Raw genomic sequence first — 8,070 nt, 5'->3', positions numbered from 1 at the left:
TCTAATATAGATACACAGTAGATACACCATACAAGCTTAAACTTGAAGCTTTTGCTAAGGTTTTTGAACACAATTTTAGATACTTGAGAGTACTTAGATTATGGTTTGTGAACTAAAAAAATCATCCTCTCTTTCAAGAGGTGAGCTTTGGGCCATATTCACCATCTATTCTTTTCTTTTCTTTTTTCTTGTCTTTCATACTAACTTCAAAGTTATTTTTAAGCTTAAAATGCGATTAAAACTTTGCTAAAAGTGAATGAGCTAGCCACCCTTCCATTTGCTAGCTCACTAGTTATGCACCTTTCATTTTCTTCCACTTTTTTCACTTTGTTTTCACTTCATTTGGTAAATTTCAATACCTCTTAGCACTGTTTTATATCGTTTTTGTGTGATATGAATTCAATATGGGCTTATAAAAGGGTCCTAGTCCTCCCCACTACATGTGCTCTTACTTCCTATGCTTTGAATATCATATTTGTGTTGTTGTAAGTCCTTTCAGATTTGACGTGTTTAGGATATAGCGGCCAATCCATTTAAGTTGATCATTTTTACTTTGTTATAGCTTTCCTTATGTAAACTTGGAACCTTGTGGTCATAGGAGAATTAGAGCTTAGGTTTAGCCACCCTGCCACAGGCTTACTTAACTATTGTAAATTTCTTGCTTTCATATTATTGTTGTCCACCTTGAAGCTAAGTAGTAGCTTCTGTGTTCAAAGTGTTGAAGAACCCTCTTATCAATCATTTTTGAAACATGGAAATGGATGTCTCATCCTTGTTCCATGAAAAAAGAGGAGTTGTCAACAACTTTGGCAAGTTGTGTGTTTAAGTTTTGATAGATAGCGTGTTTCTTGTTTTGTTGCCTTACTTGCTTTGTTACTCCTAGATAGCTCTTTATCGAGAAGTGTTGAAAACTCTCTCCTAGTTCCACGTTGAAGCATGGAAATGGATGTTTCATCCTTATTCCATGAGTAAGGAGATGAGTTGATAGCACTTTTTTTGAGTTGTTACTATATTTCATTTTGGTTGCTCCATAATCATCACATTCTAGCTTGTGATGTTTGATGGTTTATGAAGCATGTCAACCTCTTCCTTGAATAAATTCATGATAGGAAGGAGGTAACCTTCTTTTGTATTTAGCTAAGTCTCCTCATCTTGCTCTTATGATCATTATGTAACAACCTTGCTATGATCGATGATAGTGGTAATTTTACAGCAAAACAGAACAGATCCTGAGGCCAAAATAGAACCATTTTCTGGTTGCAAACAGGGCAAGTTCTGGCAGTAAACAAAGAGGTTTTCGGAGGACATTCTTGGTTGTGCGCATGTGATTCCCTGCCTTTCGTTAATTCCTTTAGATTAGCTCCTTTGATTCATATTTGTAATTAATTAGTTGCTTTCATTCAGACTTGTAATAATTAATTAGTTTATTCATTTGTGTTTGTAATAATTAGTTAGTTAGGGCATTCAGATCTTCTTGTGCAAGGGCAAATTTGTAATACGTGATGTATGTCTTCCAACCCCCATTTATTTCTTCCTTTTTACTTACATGCTTATCGTGGTTGTATATAGCATTTCATATCTTTACCATGCTTTGCATCTATTTTTGCATACATTAAGGTTCGGTTCATCATTATTGAAAATCATTGTCATTTTCTACTTAATTAAATATGTGCGTTACCACATGTTTCGAGTTAATCCATATGACATGTTAATAAGCCGAACCTATAGGATCATGCATTTTTCTAACTATACTCTTTTCTTTGGCCCGCCTCAGTTGAGTACTAGGTGAGCATTTTTGCTTTAGCATATAACATGTGTGTTCATGTTGCCATGACAAACATACTACCATGAGGCTACGTGCTTATTTGAAATATCTCTTTGAATGCCTGTGGATGAAGGTTACTTCGCTTAAGTTGAATGACTTTGATTGTTGTAGATATGAGCTCATTTTTTTATTGAGTTACACATATTCTAAACTCTTTCAAACTAACATGAAATCAAAGTATTCCAAAGTAATTGACATGGTCTATACTAGTTTATTTGACATAGTAATGTTAGTATATTAGCAATCAGAACATGAGCATGTAATGTACATAAAATTCACATCATGATTAGTAGAGGTCGATCTTTGATTGGGTGAATGGGATGCTCAATTCATAGCCTTCCCCTCTCATACCTAAGTTCTCGAGTCGAGACATTTTGGTTTTGACGGACAAGTGGCCTTTGGCACAAGTCACGAGTTTCTAAATTTTTCAAAAATATTTAGGTGGCAACTCTGAACTATGGCAATGCAGTCCAATTTTTCGCATCTCTGATGATTAATGGATTTTCTAAGATTTTCCGGATTTGGACTCTCATTCATTTTTTTGATTCACATTGCACTTGTGGAACAAGATTCAGAACCACGGGGAGTATGAACTATAGGGCTATCGTATCCGAGGAGACTAAACCCCTCTGAGAAGCGCCGAAAACCAGCGAAAGCTGTCGATCACAAGTTTGGTTGGCCGGCTGTATCGGGTTTTCCAAGGTCAATTTTGACCTTTCGCCTCCCGAAAAGTTTATGAAAACAAACCAACAGTTTCCTTCACTCCCATACCATCTGAAACACTTTCCTTCTCTTTCTCACTCCCTCTCTCTCTAGATTCTCTTAGTCTCTCGTGTTTCCCACCAACTCACTCCTATTTTTCCTTGAAACCACCCTCCTCCTCTTCATTTTGAACTAATTAGTTTTTGATTTGGTTGAGTTTGAGTTTTCTAGTCCTCTCAACGTGCTTTACACAACTTGATCTGAACTTCCCTCCATTCCCCTTTGATTTCTCACATTTCTTTTTGTTTTTTAGCTTTTTAGGTGACCCAGGTTGGATTTTTGAGTTTTCTTCCTCCCTCTCCCTCAACTTTGGGTTTGCCCACACCCACTACTTTCTATGGACATCGACATTCCCCATGAGGATGCTCCACCTCTTGTTTCAAGCATTGACGTACCTCCTCTACCTCTTAAGGCTAATGCTCACATGCTTGTTGAGAACGTGGACATCCAGATGGATGGTTTAGACTTGGCAGCAAAGGATATTATTCCTCCTAAGATCGGACCAGAGTTGTCTTCACTACATCTCAGACCCTTCGATCCAGCTACTAACCACCCTAATGTTCATTGCCTGATTCTTGGTAATATGCTCACATTCACTGAGTTTATGTCGAAAGTTGCTTTAGATGTACTACTCTAGGAGCGACGTGTACACCTATCCCAGGGTGCCCAACTAGTAAGAACTCACTTTATCTTTACACTTTTCCTTGCAATTTCATCACTGATTTACCTTTATGTTGTACTGACAAAAGTTTATTATAATAGGATGATGCCCGGTACATGAAGGGGTATGGGACAGTCCTGTATACTCACTGCTGGTATAGAGTTCTACCTACTGAAGTTTGAGCCTTAGTGGAGCAGGCCAACTTTGATAGATTTTGCTCATGGATCATCCAACTCCAAGCTACCCGTTTAGTTTTTTCGACTCTTATGGAGAGGTGGTGAGACACCACCAATTATTTCAATTTTTTTCAGCTGGGGAGATGACGATGATCCCATATGACTTTTCCATGATCACGAGCCTTCGGGTAAGAGGCGATCACATCCCTTTTAACTCAGACATGGGGCATTTGGATGCCACCTAACTTCATTTTCCCGAGGCTATACCCAACAGGACAGTCCAGGGATCATTCGGTGCAATTGGCTCTATGAGAGATTCCACGGCATACATCCAGACACGCTTGAGACCACAGCCCATTACGTACACGGCTTTCTCTTGTATGCCCTCAGTACTACCCTATTTGTGAACATGGAAAATACCATTGGGCTTTATTTCTTGAGCACTATGGTAGACATCTCCTGGACGAGGGATTATGATTAGGGAGGCACAAGCCAGGACACCCTATTTAGTTATGCGAGCTCATCCTCTCACCGTAAGGTGAACTTGCTTAGAGGATATTGGAGGGCTTGTGAGGTTTATTTCTTTCATTTCACTTCATCATTGTATTTTGTGTCTTACATAATATTTTTATGTGGTGTTACCCACTTTCCCTACTACTTTGATACCGTAACTCCAGCCCAGGCAAGCATTTGAATCTCACACTGATTCCAAACTATCTTATCTTCCTTTATTTCTTCATTTTGACTCCATATTGCAACTCATTCTTTCATACATGCAGATTGACGGGCATCCTTGGGTTTCTATGCCCCAGATTGAGAGAGAGCAGTAAGCGAGATCTTGGACAACCTCCCTGATAAGGATCCTATTTGACGGTCCCTTTAGTTGTGCCTGGCTCTTGGGAGAGCACATCATTTGCCAGACTACGGATCAGGTGCTTCCTGATGTCCCATTCCCACCACCTACCTGCATTAAGACTACGGACGTGATCACTGACATGGTTGAGCTCGAGGCCTTTATGGACAGTCAGGATGCAGATTTATTCCATGGGCCTAGAGACCACCCTACCTTTCTACAATCCCATATCATGCCTCACATCACTCCAGACACTGCTCAAGTATTAGGAGCTGGTGCTACAGCCACTACTCCTTTTCCTATTGATGCTTTTGTCCAAGAAGGTGCCGCTTTTGCAGTTACTATTCCGCAGATTGACCCTCTCACCTACTTTCCTGTACTTCTGACCTTGATCACATACATGAGGCTGAGTGGTGCCCTTAGTGAGGTTTCTCTGGAGCTTCTTGAGGACCAGGTGCTTATCTTCGCTCCGAATATGCAACAAGTATGTCCTAGTTCTTTCATAGCTTTCTCAAATACCCGCATGTTGATTCATTCTACTCTATTTTACTTTACTTTGCTTTAATCTACTTTGCTCATGCTTTCATTTCTATTTGCAGCCTCTTGAAACCTATACTGAGTGATGCCTCAAGGTGATCAAGTCACTAGTCCACATGGTGCGGAGGAGGGAGCACGCCCTTTCCGCAGTTAGAGTTCAGGTATTCCATTCCAACTCATCTTGTACTATTTGTCCCCATGCTTTTACTCTGATATACTATGATAGACTGTTTTTATCTCTAAACTCTTTTAATCTAATATTCCATTTCTTATCAACCCCTCATTTCAGTTTGATGCAGTGCCAGTGATGCCTCCTTTTACTACCTAGAGTGGAGGTAGACGACCTTTAGTTCGAGGACAAGGTGCTGATAGTGGCTAACGCAAATGCGCCCTTGGTAGAGACAAACGTAGAGGTGCTCAGGTAGCGAAGAACTCTTTCTCTTAAGAAAGGACTCCTATTGCTTCTATGGAGGAGGATGTTGCTACTTATAAGACCTCCGAGGACAATGAGGGCAGTAGAGATGCGAGCATCAATATAGAGCACTTCGAGGGTAGTGATACTGATAATGATTGATGGTAAGGATAGCGACAGCGGAGAGACTAGCGGCTCTGGGGATGATGCCAGTGGTAGCGGAGATACTAGTGGCTCTAAGGATGATGATGGTGATGTTGGAGATACTAGCAGCTCCAAAGATAATTGTGGTACTAGTGACGAATGTAAGGAGGATGCTAAGGCTGGATGTAAGGACAGTGGCACTAATAGAGATTACACCAGGGTTCCGCCGAAGAAGAGGACGAAGGGGGCGAGTCAATCCAGATTTTTTTTTATCTATTTCTCTTTTTGTACATTTCTTTTGCTTTGTAGTTAGAAAATCATATGTAACTCTAGACAAGTTTTATACCACCTTTTTGACCAGGAAGTAAATGAAAGAGATACTTGGTTTTTGGACCATCTTGGATATCTTAAACATTCATGACATCGCACTCGAGCACACATCACCTTTTATTTGAAATGGTGAATGGTCGTATTTAGATGAGTTCTAAATCTGACATCAAGCCTACGATAGACCAAAATATAAGATACAACTCTATAAATGCAAAACATAGCAAAAATAACTTAAACACACCTACTTACACTTATTGGAATGAATAAGATTCAAAACAAGACCTGAAACAGAATTTATAAGTCAGACTGCTAAACCACACTATTTTTTGCAATTTTGGAAGCTAGTTGGCCAAAAAATTGTCCAGCCAAGCCAAAACTTTTGGCCAGCTAGTCAAAGGTTTCCAACTGTCAAGCACTTAAGTAACCTTATCCCTTTAAAAGGTGATTCTCCACTACTCTTTCGATCCGAAATGAAAAAGTTAGGGGTTTTTAATGGAGGCTTCAATTCTTGCCCAGCTCCAAGACTGGATGACCACCTTGGATGGTGACGATAAAGTAAACTTTGTGGGATTCAGCCTAAATGCCCTTTTTACTTTGAGCCAGACTCCACTCCATTTTCTCTTCCTTCAAGCGAAGGCTCGTTGCTGGGATCAAATTACTCATGTGTTCCGTTTTGGCATGCAAGAGCTATGTCCAACTATCGAGGAATTCTCGGCGTTAATCGAATTTTCCCAAAATGAACAAATCATGCCTCAACCCAATTTTGGCCATACGCAAGCCTTAGCGAGGATATGTGGTCTAACTTTAAACGATGCTTAGTCTCTATTTTACGACAAAGGGCTAGATATGTTGAGATTGATTTGCCAATTTTTTGTCATTCGAGACCGAGGTGATCCTATTTGGAGTGGCCACCGTCAATATGCTCTTTGCATCTATCTCATTTAGCAGTGACAGGGCGAACACCAAGCTTGCCGAGGTGGCCTAACAACTTCAAGAAGGAAAGAGTTGCATTGGTTTAGTGCTAGTCGAAACTTTGACAGGCTTGGATGCATTCTGCCGACATGAGATTTCTCAACTTGCCGGGAGTCCATTACTTCTTCAGGTATTGTTTCCCACCCTTCCTCACTTTATGTTGCTTACATCACTCTGACCCTCATCACTCGATTTTTCTCCTCAAAACCTTCTTTCTTACTTTTTCCACTTTTCCCACTCAACATACATCTCTCTATTCTTTAATCTCTCTTATTTTCCATCCCTTCCTAGGTGTGGTTGATGGATAAGCTGAAAATGGTGGCTCCTTGTGCGATACTCAGCTAGGAACAATTTATTCTGAGCCTAGACAGTGGATTTTTCTTTACAGGGTTTGTGGTATGGCTAGATGTGCAGCAGGTCTGCAGCGGACATTGCTTGGCGCTTCCTTTTGCTAGACTTGCCTCCCATGACATATAATAAGTTCTGCTAGCCGGGTGTGCAGTTGATCGGCCTGACACACTACGTCTTCTACTTCCCTTTTCAATTTAGGTGACACTTGGACATGACCAGACTCATCTTGCTGATGAGATAGAATATCATGCTTCTTTTCCATTTTGGGCTAGGAATCTCTCTCGGTATGCTACTATCTGGAGGATGAGAGAGCTCTTGGTTCCTACTGATGTCTTCAATCATGTTCTTTCCAGTGAGTGCCTACTTTGGCTTAAGGATGAGGCACAGATAGGCACATCTTTGGTGGCAGAGTCATCTAATGTAGCAGGAGAAAGAAAAGGACTTGACTTGACTGTGCCTTTGGTATATTACTTTGACTTTAGTTTTTTTAGGGTTGATTTTAGGTAGTGCATACCATACTCAAGTCAGGACTTTTTGCACTTTCTCCCCCTATTGTATTGCTAATTGAATATGCCTTGCAACCATACTCATCACAAAAAAGAGGGTCTACGCAATCGGATTTGGATCTGAGAAAAATGAACTGATCGATTGTGGACAGGATAACCGAGTTGAAAATGGTTGGGGCCGAACTTTGAAATGAAGTTACCTACATATCCCAAGGAAGGAAATCAGGCCTTACGTAGTTTACAATTAAGGTCCACTCGGGTAGTTATGCTCCATTTGCGCTCTAACTTTTACCAAAGCCACCCTTTCAAGTTTTCAACCTTGCGAGCTCCATTTTATTTCATTTTTCCTTTTTATGCTCTAACTTTTGCCTGGGTTACTGTAACGTCAGGAATAATAACAATAATCCATCCCATAATATTCAATGGAAAAGCAAAAATTTACATAATATTAATCTTTCATTGATTTTATTTCAACGTACAAAAGTTGACATGTGCATATATACATTTATAAATCCTAGATCTTGAATCTATAGCATATGAC

This window comes from Camellia sinensis, chromosome 8, assembly GCF_055761805.1.
Source record: "Camellia sinensis isolate YWXY chromosome 8, ASM5576180v1, whole genome shotgun sequence".
In the NCBI taxonomy this organism is placed as follows: Eukaryota; Viridiplantae; Streptophyta; class Magnoliopsida; order Ericales; family Theaceae; genus Camellia; species Camellia sinensis.
Note: the sequence above shows the minus strand (reverse complement) of the source record.